The 24,468-nt window shown below is 48.4% G+C and overlaps 1 long non-coding RNA gene across 1 annotated transcript in view; it reads left to right on the top strand.

The window, feature by feature from the left end:
* Nucleotides 1-1,592: 1,592 nt before the first annotated feature.
* LOC103785312 (uncharacterized) overlaps nt 1,593-24,468 on the top strand; it is a 38,082-nt gene continuing 15,206 nt past the window's right edge. The window contains exon 1 of the long non-coding RNA XR_610996.3: nt 1,593-1,782. This is a non-coding gene — a long non-coding RNA (uncharacterized LOC103785312). The remainder of the gene's footprint in view (nt 1,783-24,468) is intronic.

The following is a 24,468-nucleotide window of genomic DNA, read 5'->3' as shown; positions in this document are numbered from 1 at the left end:
GGCGGGGAGGCCTGAGAAAGCACTGACCCCTTCTACCCATTTTTTCAAATGAGGAAACTGAGGTCCAGAGAGGTGATTTAGAAGGGAACCAGGAAAATTAAAAGCTGGAAACGTCATGGAAAGTCTGTTCTTGAGCTGTTTCAGGGCAGTCCTGCTGACTCAAGGGGCTAGGGAGGGACGGACCGTGGAGTCAAATTTTTGAGACTTATTTACGAGACCAGGGCCCACAGCCTGGACCGCAGTGATGTCAGTGCCACAGCCAACTGCACCACCTGCTCCACCAGAGGATCGGGTGATTAATACTCTTAATCACTCTAAGCCAAAGTTCTTTCATTTGTAAAATGGAAATAATATTAGTTCCTACCAGTAGAATTATAGTGAGAATTAAATCAGATAGCACATGTAAATCCCTTAACATGGTGTATGAAATACAGTCAATGCTCACTAAATGTTTGGTACTTTTCATCAAGATGTTAGCGGCAATGGAGTAAATTGGTGCAAACTATTTTGGATACAATGTGGCACATCAAATTAAAACTGAACATACCTATGGCCCAGTGATTCCACTTTTAGGGGTTTATCCTATGGATATATCAAGATACATGTGTGAGAATGCTGACTGGAATATTGTTTGTAACAGCAAAACACTGGAAACAACTCAACTGCCTCAGTAGTGAGGGAACTGGTTACATCAATGGCAGCAATACCCACCAAGAAATGCCACGTAGTTGTCAAAGGAGAAATGCAGATTCATGAGTGGGATGTACAGAAAGATGTCCAAGGTATACTGATAAGTAAAAAGGCAAGTGATAAAAGAGGTGTATATATTAACCTGTCTCTTTAAAACTTTTTTTCTGAGACAAGCTCTCACTCTGTCACCCAGGCTGGAGTGCAGTAGCTCAGTCACAGCTCACTGCAACCTCCTCCTCCCAGGCTCAAGCCATCCTCCCAAGCAGCTGGGACTACAGGTGTCTACCACCACACTTTACTAGTTTTTTGTATTTTTAGTAGAGATAGGGTTTCACCATGTTGCCGAGGCTGGTCTCAAACTCCTGGGCTCAAAGAGATCCTGTAATCCCACAGTGCTGGGATTACAGGGGTGAGCCACTGAGCCTGGCCTTGTCTTTTTGTTGTCGTTGTTTGGTTTTGTTTTTTAAAGGCATTCTCATGTGCTTAGAAGTATTCTAAAAATATTCTCAAGGAAGTGTGAACCCAAAGTATCTGAGACAGTCTTAATCAGTTTAGAAAGTTTACTTTGCCAAGGTTAAGGACCCACCCATGACATAGCCTCAGGAGGTCCTGAGGCCAAAAATTGTTTGGCCCCAAGGCAGTTGAGATACAGCTTGCCTTTATATGTTTTAGGAAGACAAGAAACATCAATCAATATGTGTAAGATGTACATTGGTTCGGTCCAGAAAGGTGGAGGGGGTGGTTTCCAGGTCATAGGTAGACAAGAGACAAATAGTCGCATTCTTTTGAGTCTTTAATCAGCCTTTCACTGAATACACAATTTACATGCGGTGGTGGGGGGCGGGGGCATAGAAGAATAGTCACTTATGCCTTAGTCTGGCTCAGTGAATCAGCATTTTTACATAAACAATAGGGCAGAGGAAGCAATCAGATAGGCATTTGTTTCAGGTGAGCAGAGGGATGACTTTCTGTCCCACATCTGTGAAGATCAGCTGTTGGTTTACATTGCCAGGATGAAATTCAACAGAACTAATTTAGGGTGAAGATCTTGAGGCCCACAGGGAATTTCCTTGTGGGAAAATTGTGAGGAAGGTAAGTAGCTTTTAAAAATCTTTGTAGCTATCTTCTTCAGGAAGGAAATGGGTGGTGGGTTTGCCCAACATGGTTTCCAGCTTGACTTTTCCCTTTGGCCTAGTGATTTTGGGGTCCCAAGATTTATTTCCCTTTCACAAAATGATTAACAGTGATTATTCTAGAGCAGTGGTTTTGCAGGGGCGATTTTTCCCTCCTACGGGACATTTGGCAATGTCTGGAGTCATTTTTTTGGTTGTCACGGGGGGCGGGGAGGGGGTGCCACTGGCATTGAGTGGCTAGAGGCCAGGAATGCTTCTAAACATTCTGCAGTGCACAGGTCAGCACACGACAAAAAAAAGAAAAAAGTTTGGCCCAAGATGTCAATAGTGATGAGGTTGAGGAATCGCTGAGAGGTTTAAAATGTTGAGCGCTCTCCAATGTGGGGAAGAAGACTTATTTTTCATATAATGCTTCTCTGATGCTTGCATTACATTAATAGCAACAGCTACAAAATCTGCCCACTCTTAGCTATGAGCTAATGCGTGTAAAATGCCAGCATATAGTAGGTGCTCACAAGGTGTTCCTTTCTTGCTGGGCTCTGGCTTTCACATCTGCAGAAATGGGTGTGCCAACACCTGCTCTGGGGGTGGATGCAAGGCTCATTTTAGGCTACAGTTCAGGCCCTGACCACCTGGCTCTGGGTGCAGCTGTTAAAAGCGTCACCAACCTGCCCGGGGGCAGCTTCCCATATCCCTTCCTCTGCCACTGGTTATTCTGCTGAAGTTCAAGGGCCCCCAGCTGCTTCTCAAAGCAGGAACACTTGTGCAAAACACACCCTGAATTTGAATAGCCATGTTGCTGTGTCTCTGACAGACAGGGCTGCCAGATAAAATTCAGGACATCCAGTTAAATGTCTCATGCAATATTTGGTATATACTTATACTAAAGAATTATTCATTATCTGGAATTCAAATTAAATTGAATCCATATGTATATAGCTGTTGTTGCTGTTTTAATCTGGCAGCTCTACTGTCCAAGCAAGGTAGAGATGAACTGTGTGCTCTTTTCCAAGGAGCTAATCTCATCAGATAGAGATTTTGCTTTTGTTCCATCAAAAGTCTTGCTCACTTACCAAGGGAGCTTGGATCCTGCTGGGAGACTAAGATGGTCACTGCCTCTGACAATTTCGTAAAAATCTCAGGCTCCTGGGGCTTATTCAGGCAAGTTGGGAGGGACGTTTCTGAAACACGTTTGGCCCGGTCATTACGGAGGAGGAGGGATTGAGAGCAGAAAGCAGAAGCGAATGGAATTCAGGCCTCAGGATGCCTCCCCGGCATAGGCCCCATCAGAAGCCCTATTGTATGTTTGTAAGTTCAGATGCTCCTTCTTAAAGAGGCGCTACACACTGTATGAGCCCCAGGGTCCACCAAGTCTGGGTCTGGTCCTGGCTGAGAGGGCAGTGCACTGAAGCTGTTTATCCAGTACCTGCTACGTGCCCAGCCATGAGCACACTCCTGGGCCAGCATCCTGGGCTAGGGCTCACTGTGGGCATTCTACAAAGGGGGAAACCAAGGCTCGGAGTGGTGGAGTAACTCCCCCAATGCCACCCAGCTGGGAAGTGGCAAAAAAAAAAAAAAAAAGGATTTGAACCTGGGTTGAGTTTCCTCTTTGCTGAGAACAGCACCTCAGGGCCCTGGTTCCTTGGGGCCGGTCGAAAAGAGAGAGTTGCCTCCCTGAGGGTCTCTGCTGGGTGTAAGCACTGCAGAAAGGGGCTGTCTCCTTAGGGGAAGTTAGGGCCCTAGCCAGGGCCAGAGCAGGAGTAGGTTCTGGGAGCACAACTGAAAGTTTCAGAATTATGCTCAACATCTAAAAATATCAAGCACCGATTTCATGGCAGGCAAAGTTGCTAAGAGACTTCACAAGCATCATCTCATTTAACCTCCCGGCAACCCTGTGACAGTTTGATCACGTGCTGTGTTTTGCAGATGAGAGAACTGAGGCCCAAAGAAATGCTGTATGTACCCAAAAGCACCCGGTGGGTAAGGAGAACAAGGATTTGAAGCCAGGCCTTCTGAGAGAGGGGAGCCAGGAGAGAGGCAGCACTGGACTCCCACGCGGGGCAGCTCAGGGACTGTTGGATTAGTCTCCTGTTACTGCTGTAAAAGATTACTATGAGCTTTAGTGGCTGAAAACAACACAAATTTATTACCTTCCAGTTCTGAAGGTCAGAAGTCCAAAATAGGTCTCACTGGGCTAAAACCAGTGTGTCAGCAGGATTGCATTCCTCCTGGAGGCTTTAGGGGAGAAGCCATACCTTTGTTTTTCCCAGTTTCTAGAAGCCACCTATATACCCTGGTTCACGACCCTTCCCTCCACTCCAAAGCCAGCAGCATAACATCTTCCAGACTCTCTCTGACTCTCACTTTCGGCCTCCCGTCTCCATTTTTTAAGGACCCTAGCAATTACCCTGGGCTCAGCCAAATAATGCAGAATAATCTCTCCATCATGAGATCCTTGACTTCATATCTTAAAGTCTCTTTTGCTATGTAAGGCAACATAGTCACAGATTGTGTGGATTGGGACATGGATGGCTTTGGAGGGGCCATTGTTCTGGCTATCACAGTGCTGCCTTGGCCTTCGGTGGGCTTTACCTCTGTTCTGGGAGTGAGGGGTGAAGTCATAGAGCTGGAGGAGGGGTTAGGAATGGGGCTGGGCTGGTGGTTGAAGAGCGGCAGTGAAACAATGATCCTTGATGTGGGACCATGGGCAGGGGGGTCACAGGATGGCCTCCCTGAGACGTCTCCAGCCAAGAATCTGAGGAGACCACTCTGGGCACTGCCATCTTCCAAGGGGCATGGAACCATGCCAGGGGCCACATGGCTGGGCTCAGCACCTCTCAGGACTGTCGCCCAGGTCTGCATCATTGGGTGGGACTAGGGAGGGACTCAGACAGAAGGACATGTGGAGTGGCCCAGCGGTTCACAGCCAGTTATGCTAGAATAGTATAACCCTTTCACCCAGAAGTTCTATTCCTATGAGTTTATCCTGCAAATAGATCTACTCCTGCATGAAGTGATATATGCAAACTTAATTACAAGATTATTTTTAAATTAGAAATAACCTAACTGTCCATCAGTAGGGGACTATCCTGGTGGTACAGTCATAGAGTGGAGTTCTACGTTGTCATCAAGAAGGCTCTTTACATATCACCATGAAAAAAATCTCAGACAAAAATATGGATCAGGATACTATGTTGAGCATGCTACAATTAGTGCAAAACTGGACAAAAGGAAGAATGTATTATATATAAAATTTATATTTGCATAAAACATCACTGCAAGATGACGCATGAAACTGAAAGCATTGGCTGCCTTGAGGGAGGAGGAGGAGTGTGTGCCTGAGAGACAGGGTGGAAGGGAGGTTTGTCATGATTGACTCGTTTCACTTTTCAAATGTGGAACAATATGAGTATGTTCCCTACCAATAAATGAATGGTTAAAGTGTTTTAAAGAATCCTTTGAAATCATATGTTCAAAGAAATACTCAATTGTCTAAGTTGGAAGAAACTGTGAGCCAAGCTACCCCTGAGTGATAGTCTTGAGCATGAGTCTGCCCGTGACCCTTTTTATTTTTTTTATTTTTTTTTGAGACACGGTCTTGCTCTGTTGCCCAATGGAGCAAGCTCTGTTGCAGTGGAGTGGTGCAATCACAGCTCACTGCATCCTTGACCTCCTGGGCTCAAGCCATCCTCCCACCTCAGCCTCCTGAGTAGTTGGGACCACAGGCACGGGGCACCACACCTGGCTAATTAAGGGCCAGGGAATCTTGTTGCCCAACATAGTCACTTCCCTCCCACCATTCCCCACTCCTACACCCAGGGCCAGACAGCTGAGCATGTGGCGGTGCCCCGGTTCACCTTGTTAGTATTCCTCCAGACTTTGGCACACAATGATCCATCTATCTGGGGTACCCTCCCACCTGCTTCTTGCACTGCTTTCAGCAATGGCCATGCTCTCCTTGTCTGCCTGAGCACGCAGCTGAATTGCATCTTCTAGGCTCCCTTGCAGTTAGATGTGGTCAAAAGTTAGGGCTTTTAGGAGGTCACTGAGGTTAAATAAGGTCATAAGGGTGGGGCTTTAATGCAGTACAAGTTGTGGCTGTATAAGAAGAGGAAGATCTCCCTCTCCCTCTCCCTCTCCCTCTCCCTTTCTCCCTCCCCCTCCTCCTCCTCCCCTTCCTCCTCCTCCTCCCCCTCTCCCCCTGTCCCCCTATCCCCCGGTCCCCCTGTCCCCCTGTCTCCCTGTCTCCCTCTCCCTCCCTCTCTCTCAGCATTATTTTTATTTTCATTACCATCATCATCTTTATTGGCTTAGTATATATTTTTTGGCCACCCAACATCCCTCCTGTTCCTTCCCTTTCCCCAGGAGAAGCTGATCCAGGTATCCATTCTCTCTTCCTCCATGCTGCCCTGGGCCCTAGGGAAGCTGATTTTTCCACCTTAGCTCAAGCAGTGCCTTCGGTTAGTCAAGGGTCCTTCCCACCCCTGCAGCAGTGATTGGGTCTGTCTCCTTGTCGCCTCTTCCTGGTTCCTCCTCATTCCCTGACTCTGCAGGTCGCAGAGTCTGGCAGTGCTCAGTCTCTGACCTCTTTGCTTCTGTAGCTGTATTCTCTCCCCAGGCCGTCACTGCCAGATCCTTCGATTTAAATCCCATCCTTATCAGAGGTTCTCAACTCTGGCTGTACGATGGAACCACTTGGTGAGCTTGTAACATTCTCAGTGCCCCACTGCACCCCACCGGTTCTATCAGACTCTGAGGACTCAAGCATCCACAGTTTTGAAAGCTCCCCCGTGAATCCACAGAAGCCAGGCTTGGGAAGTGCCGCTGGAGGCAGGGGCAGAAGACCTGGAGGTCAGGAGGACCTCGGTTTGGGTGGCGGCAGTGGAGGTGCGAGCGGCCGTGCTTTCTGGGTGTGTTTGAAGGTAGGGTGAGCACTGTCTTCTAAAGAATCGGATGTCAGGTGTTAAAGCAACAGAGGAACCGAGGATAACACTAAGGTTTTGGCCTGAGGAACTGGACAGAGGACACCACAGGAAGAGCAGGCTTGGGGAGGGGTCAGAAATCAGATTGAGGTTCAGTTAAGTTGGAGACGATTATGATGATGATTTGACATCCAAATGGAGACCCTAAGTTGGAAGCTGACATCAAAATATGGACATCAAGGGAGAGCCACGAGTCGAGAGTCAGAGATAAGGATTTGGGAGTCCTCGGCACATAGACCCACGCCTCTCAACCTCATCTGCACGTAGACTCTCCTGTGTCTTTTATAAATCCTGATTCCCAGGCCCTATCCCTGACTGATGACATCAGAACCTCTGTGGGTGGGCCCCGGGCATCTGTATTTTCTAAAAGCTCTCCAGGTGATTCCACTGTGCAGCCAAGATTAAACACCTCTGTTTTAAAGCCTAAATGAGATTGGGACATTTCTCCATTCAAAATCCTCCATGGGCGTCCTATCTAAGTCGAAGTAGAGGCCGGGTGTGGTGGCTCACACCTGTAATCCCAGCACTCTGGGGAGCCAAGACGGGCAGGTCACCTGAGGTCAGGAGTTTGAGACCAGCCTGGCCAACATGGTGAAACCCTGTCTCTACTAAAAATACAAAAATTAGCCGGGCAGGTGGCAGGCACCTGTAATCCCAGCTACTCAGGATGCTGAGGCACGAGAATCACTTGAACCTGGGAGGTGGAGGTTGCAGTGAGCTGAGACGGTGCTACTGCACTCCAGCCGGGGCGACAAGGGCAAAACTCCGTCTCAAAAAACAAAACAACAACAATAAACAAAGTAGAAGCCAGAATCCTCACCACAGACCTCAAGGGCCATAGCTCCTGCCCCCACTTACTCCCTGACCCGGCCTCAAAGGCCATAGCTCCTGCCCCCACTTACCTCCCTGACCCCTCTCCTACAGTATCCCCCTCCCTCATTCTGCTTTAGTCATCTGGCTTCCTTGTTGTTTGTGAAACATACCAAGCATACTTCTGCCTCAGGGCCTTTGCACTGCTGTTGCCACTGCCTGGAACGCCCTTCCCCTCGATGCCCTCATGACTGACTCCCTCACCTCCCTCGGTCTCTGCTTAGACCACTCTAGTTAACATGGCTACTTCCCCCACGTGCACTCGCCTTCTCCCTTCCCTGCTGTATTTTTCTCCCTAGCACTGATCACATCTAACAGTATTGCATATTTTACTCATTTGTTTTTTGTCTGTGTCCTCCTGCTAGTTCTAATATGTCAATTTTTAGAACTTTCTTCTATTTTGTTCATAGCTATGCTGCCTATAGCAGGTACTTAATAAATATTTGTTGAAAGGAGAAATATGTTAACCCAGTCCTTGCCAATAGGAACCACAAGGGCTGACTTAGGAATGGGCATGAGGCCCAATTTAGGCAACGGAGATGCAAGGGAGGCTGACTGGAGACTTCTAGGAAAGCCTGGAAGAGACGGTGTAGATGTGTAGCTGCAATGCCACAACCACTGCTGCCTTGTGGGGTGAGGGATTCGGGTCGGGGTCAGTGCTGGCGGCACCCCAGCAGGGTGGAACTGAAGGAGAGGGGACACCAGACTCGGCCAGTCCCCAGCTTACCACTTCTTTGTTGTTTATGCCAATCAGAGACTTTTTGCTTTTGTTTCTGTTTGTTTTCATTTTTAAGATTGTCTGGGAGGTGGTTGTAGCATTTTTTTTTTTTTGAGACAGAGTCTTGCTCTGTCACCAAGATGGAGTGCAGTGGCGCAACCTCGGCTCACTGAACCTCCGGCCTCCTGGGTTCAAGTGATTCTCCTGCCTCAGCCTCCCAAGTAGCTGGGACTACAGGCGCATGCAGCTAATGTGTGTGTGTGTGTGTTTGTGTTTTGTAGTTTTAGTAGAGACGGAATTTCACCATGTTGGCCAGGATGGTCTCCATCTCTTGACCTCGTGATCCGCCCACCTCGGCCTCCCAAAGTGCTGGGATTACAGGCGTGAGCCAGCATGCCCAGCCAGTCATAGCCCTTTTAAACAAATTAAAACTCTCCAAGTATGACCTGAGTTTTTCTCAGGACACAAAAAGGATTCCTTTCTGAGGGCAGCACTCCCTTTAGGGCTGCAGCTCTGGAAGCCAAAGCATCAAGGAGTGAGTCCTAGTTCTGCCATCAACTTGCAAGTCTGCTTCCCAAGGGAGGCCTCAGTTTCCCCGTTCTTGAAGGAGAAAAGCCTGAATGTCTCCTCCCAACTGGGAGAGTCTATGATGATCCCTGATGTTTTGGGATTCTGTTCCTTATTTCAGCTTCACACTGCTCACGGAGTAGGCAACAGGACCATGCTTGCCAAATGAACTATCTGACCAAGAAAACCAAATCAAAGTGGTCCCACCCTTCTCTCCAGCACACGATGACGGGATGTAGCTATAGCTCAGCGTAGGGTGGCAATGCAGGAGCAGTAAAGGGAGGCGTTGGAGGGGTCTCAACTGAAGAAGACACTGGATGGCCTGAGAGGGAGGTTGAAGGTGGCATCGCTTTTCATGTGAGTTCATTGCTCACTTAACAAGCACCTACCAGGTGCCCGCTGTGGTGGGCCAGCACCCTCAGCAGGTGCTGGAGCCATGGGCTCTGATGTTAGTGTTGAATCCTTATGGAGTGCCAGTACTTTCTATGCATTGTCTCACTCCGTCTTCACAATATCCCCATGGGGTAGCTACCGATATAGTCTGTTTGGTACTTAAGGAAATTGGGGCCCAGAGAGGGTAAGAAAAGTGCTCTGTCTATTGAGTGAGAAAGTGTCACAGCTGAGATTTGAACCCAGGTCATCAACTCCTGACTCCCGAGCCATGCTCTTAACTACTTCCCAATGGCTCCTGCTACAGGAATTTGACCCTGTCCATTCACTGGACATAGGCATGCCCAGTTTCTGGACATCGACTCTGGCCCTGTGCTGGCAACTGAGGGTACAGCCAAAAATTGGACCCTCCAGAGCCCAAGGAGGGGCTCCAAGGTCTCAGCACAAGACCCAGCTGTCGAGATGCACGTGAGAAAACCCATAGCCTATTGGCCTGGTACCACACACAGAGGCCTGTTCCCACTTAGGTTCAGAGAGTTTGGCCCACTCATCCATCCATCCGTCCATCCATCCATCCATCCACCCACTTACTTATTCATAGCTCACTCATTCACTTAACAAACATTCACTCAACCCCTGTGGCCCACTCTGTACTAGGCTCTGTGCTAAGACGTGGGGATAAACCTAACCAAGAGAGACCGGGTCATTGACTCACAACTGAGGGTATAAAGGAGAGTCAGGCAGTAAACACAGAAGCAGATGAGATGGTTCAGGGTGGGGTGAGTGCTGGGAAGTCAATAAAATCAGACGGAGAAGAAGACAGTGACTGAAGAGAGACCAGGAATGAGAGAGGCAATTTAGGTGGGGCGGTTAAAGGAGGTCCCTAAGGAGATGACTTACAATGTGGCCAGAATGAGAAAGGGCCAGCCCAGGGGAGCAGCGAGCACAAAGCCTGCAGAGTTCAGAAGAATTGGAGTGTGCTAGGAGGTGATAGAAGGCCTCTTTGGACTGGGAGCAAGTGGCCTCTGTGATGCTGGGGTGTGGTCAGGTCCAGACCTGCACACCCTGTATCTACAACTGATGCTCACTCCAGCAGCCAGTGCCTGGCTCCTTCCACAGGGGCCTCTCTTGGAAACATTCCAGCTCATAGCCGTGACTGTGGTTGAGGCCCTTCCTTCTCCAGGGTGGGGCTGGCAGGTGTCACCAGTCTCTGCCGTCATGGGTCAAGGAGTGGGGCCTTCCTGAAAGGGCGTCAGCCGTGACTGACCTTAGCTTGGCCTCTACATTCTTCAGACCGTGGGTTTCTTCCCCCAGCCCCAGGGGTGGGGGCTTTCTGAAACCTTCTGTGCTGCAGCAGAGAGAGGCTAAGAGACTGGCCTGAGGTCGCTCAGCAGGTCCGGGGGACAGATGGGTCTAGAATTCCTCCTTTTTTGTCTCCAGTTTCTTTCCATGATCCTCCATCCTAGGTGGTCTCTCTCTAGGCAGAATATAGCCTTCCTTATTCCTGAACGTTTAACCCAGCCTGGGCTTGAATAAAGCAATATGTGGGGAAAAGGGCACAGTTTCCTTGGACCTGTGCTTTTCTTATATCAGTGTTTAATGTTCCCTATACTCATCCATTTGTCCATTTATTTGTTTCCAGCAGTCATATATTCATTCAACTCAAGAATCACAAAACATCCACGCTGTGAATTACCAGGAAGAACAAGTAGAGGCCTTATCTTTCATGATCTCACAGCCTAGCCAAGGGCTCAGGGTACATCAAGGATTGCCGGTGCAAGGTCGGGGGGCAGGGCGGAGGGCAGCGGGAACAGTTACAATAGTTACCATGCAATATGACTGGATTGCATCAAAAGCAAAAGCAAATTACGTTGGAGTACAGATGACAAAGTAACCAGCTGCTCGGGTAGTCAGGGAAGGCTTCACAGAGGAAGGGACATTTGAGCTGGGTCTTGGAGAATTAATAGGAGTTTGCTAAACAAATCATTCAGGATATTGATATTCTGGGTAGAGGGACCTGCATGGGCAAAAGCACAGCCAAATGCTGGAAAGGAAACAGGATGGAACCCGGCTAAAGAAGATAGCAGCTATCATGTATTATTTGGAGTGATTAGTGTATCCAAGTGTTTTGCATCTACTTAATCATCATAACAAGCTTCTGAAGTGTCATTTGCGCCATTTTTACAGGTAGAGAATTTGAGGCCCAGAACAGGGAAGTCACTTGTCAAAGGTCACACAGCTAGTAAGAGGCAAAGCCAGGATTCAGGCCAGGTCTGCCTGACACTTGTATCCTTCACTCCTCCCTCTCAGGCTGAGATGTCAGGGTGAGGACAGTTATGTCAGGAAACCCCAAGAAGACCTAACTTGTTTCAGAATCTGCAGTGCAGTGGCCTGGCAGCCTAGCAGAAGACGCTGCAGAGTTCTCTTTCTGGATCCCTTCCTTGCCCTCCCTGCCGGGACTAAGTCTGTGTTCTGTCACCCGCCTCTCCATCCATCCATGTCCTGCAGGTCTTGTCTCAGCTGACCCCAAGTGAAAGAGGGTCACAGGAAGAACAGACATCACCTCATTTCCAAGGATGGCTCTGTGCACGGAGATGAGGTCTCGCCAGCAAGTAAAGGGGCCTCTGCAGAGGCAGAAGAGCCAGGGGTGCTGACAGGCACATTCTCCAAAGCCAAGCGACAGTCTAATTACAGGCCGGCTCTGTAATGAGAAGTGCAGGCTGGCTGGGGCAACCCGGCACGGCTCATGGCTCACGGCTCTGAGGCAAAGAGGGGCAGTCAGCATCCAGGCCGGCAGGAGGGCCCTGGGGAGAGACCACCAGCTCAGCTGTCTCCAGACCACACACGTGCTGACTCTGGAGAGGGTGAAGGGGAGATGAGAGAGAACCAGGCTGAATACTGGTCATGGGCCAGGTGCTAAGCTGGGACTTTTACCTCCATCTCTCATGTAATCCCCCAACAGCCAGGAGAAACAGGTGTAATTTGCTGTTTCATGCAGGAGAAAATGGAGGCTTCCAGAAGTGAAGCAAATTTCTCAAAGCTCATGCACCTGAGAATGGTGACGTGGGCTTCCGACTAAGGTGTGGGGGAAACTAAAAGCCTGTTTTCTTCCCGGGGGAAATAAAGGAAGAGGCGGTTCCATTCTGGAGCTGAGAGAGACCAGGAGGAACAGGAAGAAACAGGCTTGGCTGTGGCCCAACCGGGTGCGCCCCCCCCACCACCAAAAAAAATATGTGGGTGAGACAGGAACGTGAGGCATCATTTTGGATATTAAAGCACAGAGTGACATCAGAAACCTGAGTAACCTGGGAACATCAGGGGTACAAATTTGGGCTCTTGACTTTACCTTTCTTTCTTTGTGCACCTTTGCGTTTCTTTGGGGTATAAATCCCTAGGGAAGTGAACCGGCTCTAGGCCCCCATGCCACGCTATGTCTCAGATCACCTCCCTCTGACAATCCTCGGAAAACTTCTCCCCCACACACCTTCCTCCCCGGAACATCCAGGTGGTTCTTTGGGAAGAGAGCCATGCTTTTTCAGCTGGGCCTCGGGTCCTTATTTGGAAGGGATTGCGGTGGGCAGGGGCTTGGATGCAGCTGTGTGGGCCGAGGAGCTATGACAAAAGTCCTTGAGCAACTGCTGGGGCCCTCATGGCACAGAAAAAGCTGCCACCACAGCAGGGTAAGCATTCTCAGCCCCTCTCAGCGTCACCTGCTTCTCTTCTGATTCACCTCGGGGCCTGCCCGGGGGCTGTGGATGCAGCTGCCTCTTCCGCGCTCATGTCACGACCTCCACTCCAAGCTCTGGCTGGAATCTGGGTCTCCCCGCCCCATGGGACCCCTCGTATCATGTTTTGGCCGTGCTTGGGAACTCAGGAGGGGGTTTCCTGCTTGCAAAATGCCCACACATAACAGGACAGCCCTGTGTCTGATACAGCTGAGCAAAGTCTGGGACATGACAGAACAGGTGTCACATCCTGGCTTTGCCACCAGAGCCTCAGTTTATGTAAATTGGGGAAGATCTCCACCCTCACACTTGTTCACAGCAGAGCTGTGGAGCCGTGTAAGACCTCAGGCCCTGCCGTGATGCTTCTTCCCTCCCAAGCCCGGCTCCGGTGCCTGCCAGCCGTGCCGCCTTGGCACCACCTTCTTTGCCCTCGCCAAGCCTCAGCTTCCTCATTTATGAAGTGGGCATACTGGTCCTATCTATTTCACAGGATGCTGGTAAAGATCAAACGAGCTGATCCAAGTGTCCCCTGAAGTGCTACACCAGCCATTTAGCAACCTCGCCATGCGCCACCTCCATGCAGCCCGGAGTGGCAAAGGCCCTGAAGACGCTGAAGCTGTTGACCTTTTCCTCTTTTTCAGGAACATGGTCCCTGGGAGTCATTTTCTTTCATCATCCACAAATAAGAAAAGATGTTGTTACATTAGCTCCAAGATAGCTCTTTCCACAATGGGAAATTTCTGCTGACAGTCACTAAGGAAACACAGGCCCACCGGGCGGGGCTCTCGGCCAGCATCTTGAAGGCGGGTACAGGAAGCAACTCACTAGTGACTTTGAGTGTCACCTAGCAGGTCTCCACCACCTCAGGGGTGGCTGGCAAGGGCAGCGTAGGCCTCCACCTCCACGGAGGGGGCTCCATCCATTGTACCAGCAGGTTGGCTGCAGGATGGCACCCCTGGGAAAGCAGGGTAGTGTTGAGGGCCAGGAGAAGGTTGGCATTAGAGGAGACTGGGATGGGCCCCAGGTATTTTGTTCTCAGAGTCTCCGACCCCATCTGGTCAGCTCCATGGCCGCTCTTGCCTCGCTGTGGAGGCAGAAGCAGCTGGCATTGCCATGGTAACCAGGCAGCACCAACTTCCAACTCACCTCTGAATTTTCTATGACAACGAACATGTTTGCAAAGTGAGAGCCATGAGCAGAAAACTATGCCAGGGAGCTGTGGGGAGCTGATAAGGAAGGGTGGTCAAATTTCCTACCTCCTTGATTAACCAAGAATGCAGAAAAAAGGCACAGGACTAACCCAAATTCAGGCCTGAAAGAAACGTTAGCTACACTTCCCCGTGTTGGGTTAGAGAGTACAGTAACTACTGTTCCCTTTACACATAAATGCTCTAAGCAACTGTGACCTCTCAGGCTCTGGTGCAGATGCTGGGACGAGGAGCTAAGGAGATGAAAAGACAGACGGGACCTGGTTATCAGTGAGATGAAAGTCCCTGGAACCCAGATCGGAGAGGGCTTCATGGGAAGGAGGGCTTCACAGATTTAAAAAATTCAGGCTGGGCACAGTGGCTCACGCCTGTAATCCCAGCACTTTGGGAGACCGAGGTGGGTGGATCACCTGAGGTCAGGAGTTTGAGACCAGCCTGGCCAACATGCTGAAACCCCACGTCTACTAAAAATACAAAAATTAGCTGGGCGTGGTGGTGCGTGCCCGTAATCCCAGCTACTCTGGAGGCGGAGGTTGCAGTAAGCCAAGATTGCACCACTGCACTCTAACCTGGGCAACAAGAGGGAAACTCCATCTCAAAAAAAAAAAGAAAGGAAAACAAAAGAAAATTCAGATTCCCAGAAGATGCAAAGGGCATTCCCTATGTGCCTGGCAACAGGAAGGTAATTCCACATCTATCCCACACCCATCTCATGATGGGCCTGGTCTCTCCTCGCCATTGTAGAGTCAGCCACATAATTATTTTAACATCTCTAGTATCCACATTAATAAAAGTAGGCAGAAACAGGTACAATGAACTTTAATCATACATTTTATTTCATATAATGCATTCAAAATATTATTTCAACATGGAATCAATATAAAAATGATTGCTGTGATTTTTTTCTTTTTTGAGACATGGTCTTACTCGGTCACCTAGGCTAGAGTGCAGTGGTGCGATCTCGGCTTACTGTAGCCTCTACATGAGGATCAGGTGATCCTCCCACCTCAGCCTCCTGAGTAGCTAAGACCACAGGTGCCTGCCACCACACCCAGTTAATTTTTGTATTTTTTGTAGAGACAGGGTTTCGCCATATTGCCCAGGCTGGTCTCAAACTCCTGGGCTCAAGCGATCCGACAGCCTTAGCCTCTCAAAGTGCTGGGATTACAGGTGTGAGCCACCACGCCCGGCCTACTGTGATGTTTTATGTTCCTTTTCCTTTCTAAGTCTCAGAAATCTGCTGTGTCTTTTACCTTGACAGCACCTCTCAAAATGGACTTGCACATTTCAAGTGCTCCATGGCCACATGTGGCCAGTGGCTACCATACTAGATGCTGTGGTTCTGGGTGCTGAAGGTGGAGATGTGGCTACGTGATATACTTTGCCTTGGGTTGGAGAGCTTGTCCACTTCAGAGCTGAGAATCCAAGCCAGGACTGTGCCATGGGAAGGGGTCCGAGCAGCAGGTGTGGTCCTGGGAACAGGGAATCTGCTGCAACAGCTCTGCTCAACCTCTGCGGACATTTTGGGCCAGGTCATTCTTTGTTGTGGGCGGCTGTCCTGTGCATTGTAGAATGTTTACAGCATCCTCAGTCCCTGCGCACTAGAGGCCATTAGCAGTCCCTGAATTGTGACAGCCAAAAATGTCCCCAGATGTTGCCAATCTGCACTGCAGATTCTGGGCTTGCCAGCCCCCATAATTGCATGAGCCGATTCCTTAAGGCAAATCTCTTTCGAATACATGCACCCCCTATCAGCTCTATTTCTCTGGAGAACCCTTATTAATACAACAGATTTTCATTAGCTACTTTTTGAAGAAGTAGGAGAAAGATAAGTTAGGTTTTCTGTAAGTGCCAGGAAGAAACACAGTGTTTAAAGAAGGAAAGTCACAAGCGGAAACAGCATTTGGTAAGGAATCATCTCATGATCAGATACTGGAGATGCTGGAATGCCGGCCAGGGTGGGAGACAGCTTTAAGTAAGACCAGGTTGAGGCATGGAGTGGGCCGGGGCAGGTCCCAGCTGGGCTGGGTGAGGTGACGGGCCTGTGGGGAGCTGAAGGTCTGAATGTTAGTGCAGTGGTAGCTAGGACCAGCTGGACTTGACTGCAGATGTGTGGGAGGGCAGGAGATGGAAGCAGAGTCAGTCAGCTCAGCAGCTAGGCTGGGCCCTGGGGAATATTAGCAGGAGCAGGTGACAGGAGAGATGAGAAGGTTCTGACAAACAATGATCAATTCTTAATGGGGACCCTGCTTGATTGTACTTAGTTGCTGGGCACCTGAGCAAGAATAGGCCGGGTGCACTGAGGAACGTGGCACCTGAAATAAAGCAGGCCGGTGGCGGGGGCGGAGGGTCCTGGAAGCTGTGAGGCAGATGAGCTCTCCGAGGAGAAGAGCAGAGAGGCCTGCGCTGGATGCCTGGGGCACTGCCCCTGGGAAGCAAAGGATAAGAAGCCAGTGAGGGAAAAGAAGAGGCTTGACCGGCAGTGCCAGGAAGGCCCCACCAAGCAGCAGAGGCTCTTCCTTGAGACCCTTCCTCTGCTCAGGAGCCTACGGGGTGCAGTCAACTGAGTCTGGGCTCCCGCATACCCCACCATGTGACCATGTGACCTTGGCTGATCGCCTCCCTAAGCTGCAGCTTTTCATCTGCAACTTGCAGGTAGTAATTGCCACCCCGCAGTTACTGCAAAGATCGGATGAGGTTATAATTGCTAACCCTGAGGCACTTAATAGGTGCTTAATAAACCTCTTGGCCTGTTGGTAGCTGTCTGGTCATAGCAGGTGTCCCATCCTGACCTGTGTGCAAGGAAGAGCATGCTGGCCTCTCCTGCTCTAAAACACTATTGTCAGTCACTCCCTGGGGGCAGAGCGTATGCCCTAACTCTAACAGCCCTCTCGGGAGGGACTGGTGTTATCATCCCTACTTGACAGATGAGGAAACTGAGGCTCAGAGACTTACCCAAATGTCCACAGCTGGTAAGTGCTACAGCTGAGTTTCCAATCCAGGCTGCTGGACTTGACAGCCTGCATGGCTCTGCTCAGCCACCCTATGCTGTTCTGCCACTAGACTCTGAGCTCCTTGAGGACAGGGATGGCCTCACTCAGAATCTCACACTGCGCCAGACATAGCAGTCAGGACAAAAGCTCTGCAGAGAATTCTGGCAGTGCATTGACACAGAGCAGGACCAGGCTCCTCCTCTGGGCCTTCAATGCCTCTTCTTTTCATGTCAGAGGCTCTGGGGGTCAAACAGTCATTATGCCCAGAAAAACAATGATCAGGATGGTTTGATAGAGGGGAGGCAGAGAGCACTGCAGTGGATAGATCATAGGCTCTGGAGACAGATGCTGGGGTCTGAATGTTGAACCCATCACTTCCTAATTAGGGGGCTTGGAGCAAATTACCTTACCTCTGTGTGCCCAGTTAGCTCAGATATAGAACAGATCATGAAAATGCCAACAGCCAGGACTGTTGTGCAGGTTAAATGGGATCATATAGGTTAAGCCTGCTCCACAGTGAGTGCTGAATAAATGTGATTCATTTGGAGATCAAGTAGGGAAGACTAAAATGAAAGATAACACTTGCCACTTATCAGACATCTGAGATGTTTCCAGTAATTTATCTGCATTCATTCCAATAACCCTCACCACCTGCCCGGGAGGCAGGGGTTATTATACCATGTGGCTGACAGATGGGGAAGTTAGGGTCAGAGATGGCACGAAGTGTCCGAGGTCACACAACTGAATAACAAAGCCAAGACCGCATTTTGTTTTTTGCCTGAGAATGCCACGCCCTCTCCTGCCCTCAACAGCTCCTGGAATGCTAAGGAGGAACACAGACCTGTTGGCTAGGCTACATGGTTGAGAACTCACGATTGGAGGGAGAGGAGGAGGGTAGGGGAGTAGAAACTCTCAAGGGTTGGACCTGGGAGAAGGGTTTTAGAAGTGCTCTGTGTGTGCCATTCCTATCCCGGTTTCACAGGTGAAGAATGTGAGGCTCGGCCACTTGGAGGGCCCTGCCCAAGGTCACAGAGCCAGTAGGCACCCAGTGGGGATTCAAGTGAGATCTGATTCTGAACTGCCTGAACGTGAGGTCTCACTTCTGTCCAGGGCACCCCGGAGTAGGAGTGGCAGGTGGATGGGGAGTGGGCTGGGGAGGTTACTGTCTCCATCCACAAGTATCCAAGGAAGTGCCTAGAGCATTCAGAGGACAAGGATGCTGCTAAGTGGATTTCTGGATCCCACGTGGATTGTGATAAGCATTAGCTCCCTCCCAGGCGAGGACAGGGGCTCCGGACAGAGCCAGGATACACTAAGCCCATGGGCCTGTGGAGAGACCCCACACGCTGATTGGAGCTGCACTCTTCCGTTTCAGTTCTAACCACACTGTTTTCTGCCTGGCATGCCAGTTCCTAGAAGAAGGAGCTCCATCTCTGTCTGTATCCCTGGCAATTCCTACACCGACATGTAGTATTTGAACTCACATCACGTCCTCTGCTCCGCACACCCACCTTTTCGCTCACTATCCCCACACCCTTTGTTTTTCCTCAAAGAACATGTCCCTACTTGACACCAGGTGTTTATTTACCCATTAGTTGGTTGTCTACGTCTATCCCCTATGCGAGAATGGGAGCTGCAGGCTGAGAGACAGCCTGTCTGTTTTATATGTGGAATTCACCTAGGAGAATTCCTGGCACACGGGAGGGGCTCCATAAATACCTGCCGAGTAAATGAATGAATAGTAGGTGCTCAGTATGGTTTTCCAAAATCAGTGATTGAGCAGACACTGTATGTTAGGCAGTTGCACATGTTACTGCATTTAATTCTCATGCTCAGCTTTGAAGGGAAGAACTATCTGTCTTTCAAAGATCGGATGAGAGAAGAGAAGTGACTTCCCCATGGTCACATGTCTAGTTGGCAATGGAAGTGGGATTCAAGTCCAGTTCCGCCTGACTTCAAAGCTTATTCCTGTTTGACTTCACCCTGCTGCCTCTAAGATAAAGGGGAGATCAGGAGAGCAGAATGCTTGCTTCCCCAGAGGAACATGTGGTCTCATTTTCTGCTTAGGGATAGCTCACAGGATTCATGAAGTGGTCACCAGAGGATAAGGACCAACCAGGTTAACGTAAAGAAAACACCCAGCTGCAGCTGTTTAATGAGCAACTCGAAGCTGTGGATAAGGTAACTGACCTCACTGGAAGGCCTAGGAACAGCCCTGCTGCTTTCAGCTCTTGGTTTTACAGGGGCTCGGAGAGGTGAGGTGACTTGCCCAAGGCCACACAGCTAGCTCCTAGAAGAGCTATGTGGAGATCTGATCTAGCTCTGCTTGGCTCCAAAGCCTGTTTTCTCCCAAGCCGTTTCGTGGATCCATTGACAGGTCCCGGGGCCAAATTGCAAAGCCATCTCATAGGCGCCGGGTCTCATCCCACTACCACAGGATTTTGCTGTCAGATCCTTGGCAGCGAATGTCTTTCTTTTTTTCTTTCGACTTTTGTTTTAGATTCAGGTTGTACATGTGCAAGTTTGTTACCTGGGAATATTGTGTGAAGCTGAGGTTGGGGGTACAAATGATCCTGTCACCCAGGTACTAAGCATAGTATACCCAACAGTTAGTTTTTCAGCCCTTGCTCCTCTCCGTCCCTCCCCACTGTAGTAGTCCCCTGTGCATAGTGTTCTCATCTTTATGTCCATGAGTAGTCAATGTTTAGCTCCCACTTATAAGTGAGAACATGTGGTATTTGTTTTTCTGCTCCTGTGATATTTTGCCTACAATAATGGCCTCCAGCTTCATCCACGTTGCTGCAGAGAACATAATTTTGTTCTTTTCTATGGCTGCATAGTATTCCATGGTATAGATGTAACATATTTTCTTTATCCAGTCCACTGTTTATGGCCACTTAGATTGATTTCTTGTCTTTGCTATTGTGAATAGCGCTGGGATGAACAGGGGAGTGCATGTGCCTTTTTGGTAGGTCTATTTGTTTTCCTTTGGATATTTACCCACTAATGGAGTTGCTGGGTCAAATGGTAATTCTGTCTCAAGCTCTTTGAGAAATCTCCAAACTGCTTTCTACAGTGGCTGAACCAACTTACGTTCCTACCAGCAGCGTACAAGCATTCCATTTTCACCACAGCCTCATCAGTATCTGTGGTTTTTTGACATTTTAGTAATAGCCCTTCAGACTGGTGTGAAATGGTGACTCGCTGTAGTTTTGATTTGCATTTTTTTATGATTAATGATGTGCAGCATTTTCTCATAGTTTTTTTTTTTTCGGCCACTTGTATGTCTTCTTATGGGAAATGTCTGTCCATGTCTTTTGCCCACTTTTTGATATTTGGTTTTTGCTTGTTGAATGGTTTAAGCCCATTGTCAAATGGCTAGTTTGCAAGTATTTCCCCCATTCTATAGGCTGTCTCTTCACTTTGTTGATACTTTCTTTTACTGTGCAGAAGCTCCTTAGTTTAATTAGGTTCCATTTGTCAATTGTTGTTTTTGTTGCAATAAATTATTAATTTATTATCATAAATTATTTCCCAAGGCTGATGTCCAGAATGGTGTTTTCCAGGTTTTTTTCTAGGATTCTTTTTTTTTTTTTTTTTTTTTTTTTTTTTGAGACGGTCTCACTCTGTCTCCCAGGCTGGAGTGAAGTGGTGCAATCTCAGCTCACTTCAACATCTACCTCCCAGGCTCATGATCCTTCCACTTCAGCCTCCTGAGTAGCTGGGACCACAGGCATGCACCATCACACTTGGCTAAGTTTTTGGGTTTTTTATAGAGGCAGGGTCTCCCTGTGTTGCCCAGGTTGGTCTCAAACTCCTGAACTCAAGTGACCCTCCTGCCTTGGCCTTCCAAAGTACTAGGATTACAGATGTGAGCCACTATGCCCAGTGTTTCTAGGGTTCTTATAGTTTGAGGTCTAACATTTAAATTTTTAATCTACTCTGAGTTAATTGTTGTATATGGTGAAAGGTAGGGATCCAGTTTAATTCTCCTGCATATGGCTAGCCAGCTATCCCAGCATCACTTATTGAATAGGAAGTCCTTTCCCCATTGCTTATTTTTGTCAGCTTTGTCAAAGATCAGATGACTGTAGCTGTGAGGCTTTATTTCTGGTCTATGTGCCTGTTTTTGTACCAGTACCGTGCTGTTTTAGTTTCTGTAGCTTTATAGTATAGTTTGAGGTCAGATAATGTGATGTCCCTGGCTTTGTTCTTTTCACTTAGGATTGTTTTGGCTTTGGCTATTTGAGCTCTTTTTTGGTTTCACATGAATTTTAGAATAGGTTTTTTCTAATTCTGTGAATAATATGTTGGTAGTTTGATAGGAATAACATTGAATCTGTAGATTGCTTTGGGCAGAAAGGCCATTTCAATGACATTGATTCTTCCAGTCTATGAACATGGAATATTTTTCCATTTGTCTGTGTTATCTGTGATTTCTTTCAGCAGTTTTGTAGTTCTCCTTATAGAGATATTTTACCTCCTTGGTTAGCTGTATTCTCAGGTTGTGTGTGTGTGTGTGTGTGTGTGTGTGTGTGTGTGTGTGTACTGTAAGTGAAATAAATGCTATTGCATTCTTGATTTGGCTCTGAGCTTGATCATTATTGGTGTATAGAAATGCTACTGATTTTTGTGCATAGATTTTATATTCTGAAACTTTACTGAACTCATTTAACAGTTCCAGGAGCCTTTTGGTGGAGTCTTTAGGGTTTTCTAGTTATAGAATCATATGGCCTGCAAAGAGAGATAGACTGACTTCCCCTTTTCCCATTTGGATTCCTATTATTTCTTTCTCCTGCCTGATTGCTCCTTGGCATCTAATTTCCACTTCAGTGTGGATCTTCTCAGCCTTCTTTGAGTTTTAATAAGTGTCTCTAGAAACTGAAACACCTTGTGGTCTGATCAAATAAACCTCTGAAGAAAATTCCAACATTTGGGCCCATAGATTGGGTGCAGTTGATAACCATGACCCTGTCTTCCCAGCATCACTTCCTTTTCCTGGAACTTAGTCTGCCCCCACTCCAAACACTACCTCTGGCTGAAGACACCATGTCTCATATGATCCTGCTCCCTCATCACTATTGATTGGTCCAATACAAACTGAGCCAGTCATGGTATTTCCTACCTCGAGGACAGTTTTGATTGGTCCAATTCAGACCAATCAGAGACTTCCTGTGATACTGGCATATAAGAAATGCACACATTTGTTCTTCCTTCTCAGTTTCTGGCACAGAGCTCCCAAAACCCTTGTAATTTTCCAAGTGATAGGGGTGACAGGAGCATCTTTTGTTATAATATTTAGTCTTAGTCCCTGGTTCCTGACACATGAGCTTCTAAGACCTTTGGAATCTCCAAAGCAGTAAGAGTGTCTTTTTGTATGCTAATGAGCTGGGATCTCTAAGGAGCCTCAGGATGGGGCTGGTCACCAGAAAGACCAAGGCAGGACTGGAGGGTTGGAACTTTCAGCCCCACCTTCCAACCTCGGGGAAGGGGAGAGAGGCTGGAGACTGAGTTAATCACCATTGGTCAATAATTTAATCAAGCGTGCCTACGTAATGAAACCTCCATAAAATGCTTGGATGATGGGGCTCAGAGAGCTTCCAGGTCAGTGAACACATGGGGGCACTGGGTGGAAGGGGTGCACCTGGAGAGGGCATAAAGCTCTGTGCCCCTTCCCTCCTACCTTGTCCTACATATGCCTTCCTTCCAGCTGTTCCTGAGTTGTACCCTTTATAGTAACCCCGTAATAATAAGCAAAGTGCCTTCCTGAGTTCTGTGCGCTATTGTAGCAAATCATCAAACCTGGGGATGGAAGCTCTGATGTATAGCCAGTTGGTCAGAAGTATAGGAGGCCCAGGACTTGTGAATGGCATCAGAAGTGGGGTCAGTCTTGTGGCACTGAGCCCTTAACTTGTGGCATCTGATGCTAACTCCAGGTAGATACTGTCAGAATTGAGTTAAATTGTAGGACATCCAGTTGGTATGAGAATATTGGAAATGGGTTGTTGGTGTGGATAAACCTTACATGTCTGGTGTAAGAAGTATTCTGTAATTAGAAATAGGTTGTACTTTCCCTAGGAATTTTTGAGTGGGAACTGAGGGAGGGGGAATGTTTCTCTCTGGTGATAGAATGTGTAAGATGTTCAACTTAAAAACCAAGAGATAACTAATTATCAGAGAGAAATTTGAGAGTTGAGACAGTCTGCCACAGGACCTTTAAATCATCTCAAACAGGCATCACCTTCCTAACTTCCTTGACTTGGGAAACCAACCATCCTGGGGCCACTCAGTCCCTGTGGCATCTATATGGCTCATTATCCATGCCCCCAGAGCACAGAGGCAGTCCGGAGCCATGGCTGAGGTGCAAGATCTAGAATCAGGATGCTTGGGCAACAGTCCCAGCCCTGTTACCTATGGTGTGTGATGCTAGACAAATCATTTACCTTCTCTTTGACTCAGTTTCCTTATCTGAAAACAAGAAGGATTATAATGGCTTCTTTCTATAAACTTGTGAGCATTAAAAGAGAGAAGATATTAGAAGGTGCCCAGTAATAGTAGGTGCTATGATTATGATTATGATTATTATTATTATTATTATTTTTTGAGACAGAGTCTCTCTCTCTTGCCCAGGCTAGAGTGCAGTGGCACCATCTCGGCTCACTGCAAGCTCCGCCTCCCGGGTTCACACTATTCTCCTGCCTCAGCCTCCCGAGTAGCTGGGACTACAGGCGCCCGCCACCACACCTGGCTAATTTTTTGTATTTTTAGTAGAGACAAAGTTTCACCGTGTTAGCCAGGATGGTCTCGATCTCCTGCCCGCCTTGGCTTCCCAAAGTGCTAGGATTACAGGTGTGAGCCACCATGCCTGGCCCGTAGGTGCTATTATTAATTGCAAACATAGTAAATTTTCTTTGTCCCTGTGGACACACTCTTTGGTGCCACAGCCTGCTGTACTAGGGTATTTCTCCATGGAAATGTGGACCACATAGATGCCAGCCTCACTTTGGCCCCACAACGTCCTCTGAAGGCTCTACCCGCAACCCCTTCCTAGCCCAAGCCTCCCCCAGCTGGGCCTAGCATGGCGAAACCCAGAATTCCTGGCTGAGCCCAGAACCCTCCTGTTATCTGAAATCTGCCCGCAGAGAAGCCCCTCCCAGCCAGGCTGCTCACCTCTCTCCAAGATGCCTGGCAC

Source organism: Pan paniscus, chromosome 4 (assembly GCF_029289425.2).
Source record: "Pan paniscus chromosome 4, NHGRI_mPanPan1-v2.0_pri, whole genome shotgun sequence".
Lineage (NCBI taxonomy): Eukaryota > Metazoa > Chordata > Mammalia > Primates > Hominidae > Pan > Pan paniscus.
Note: the sequence above shows the minus strand (reverse complement) of the source record. Positions and strands in the feature narration are given on the sequence as shown.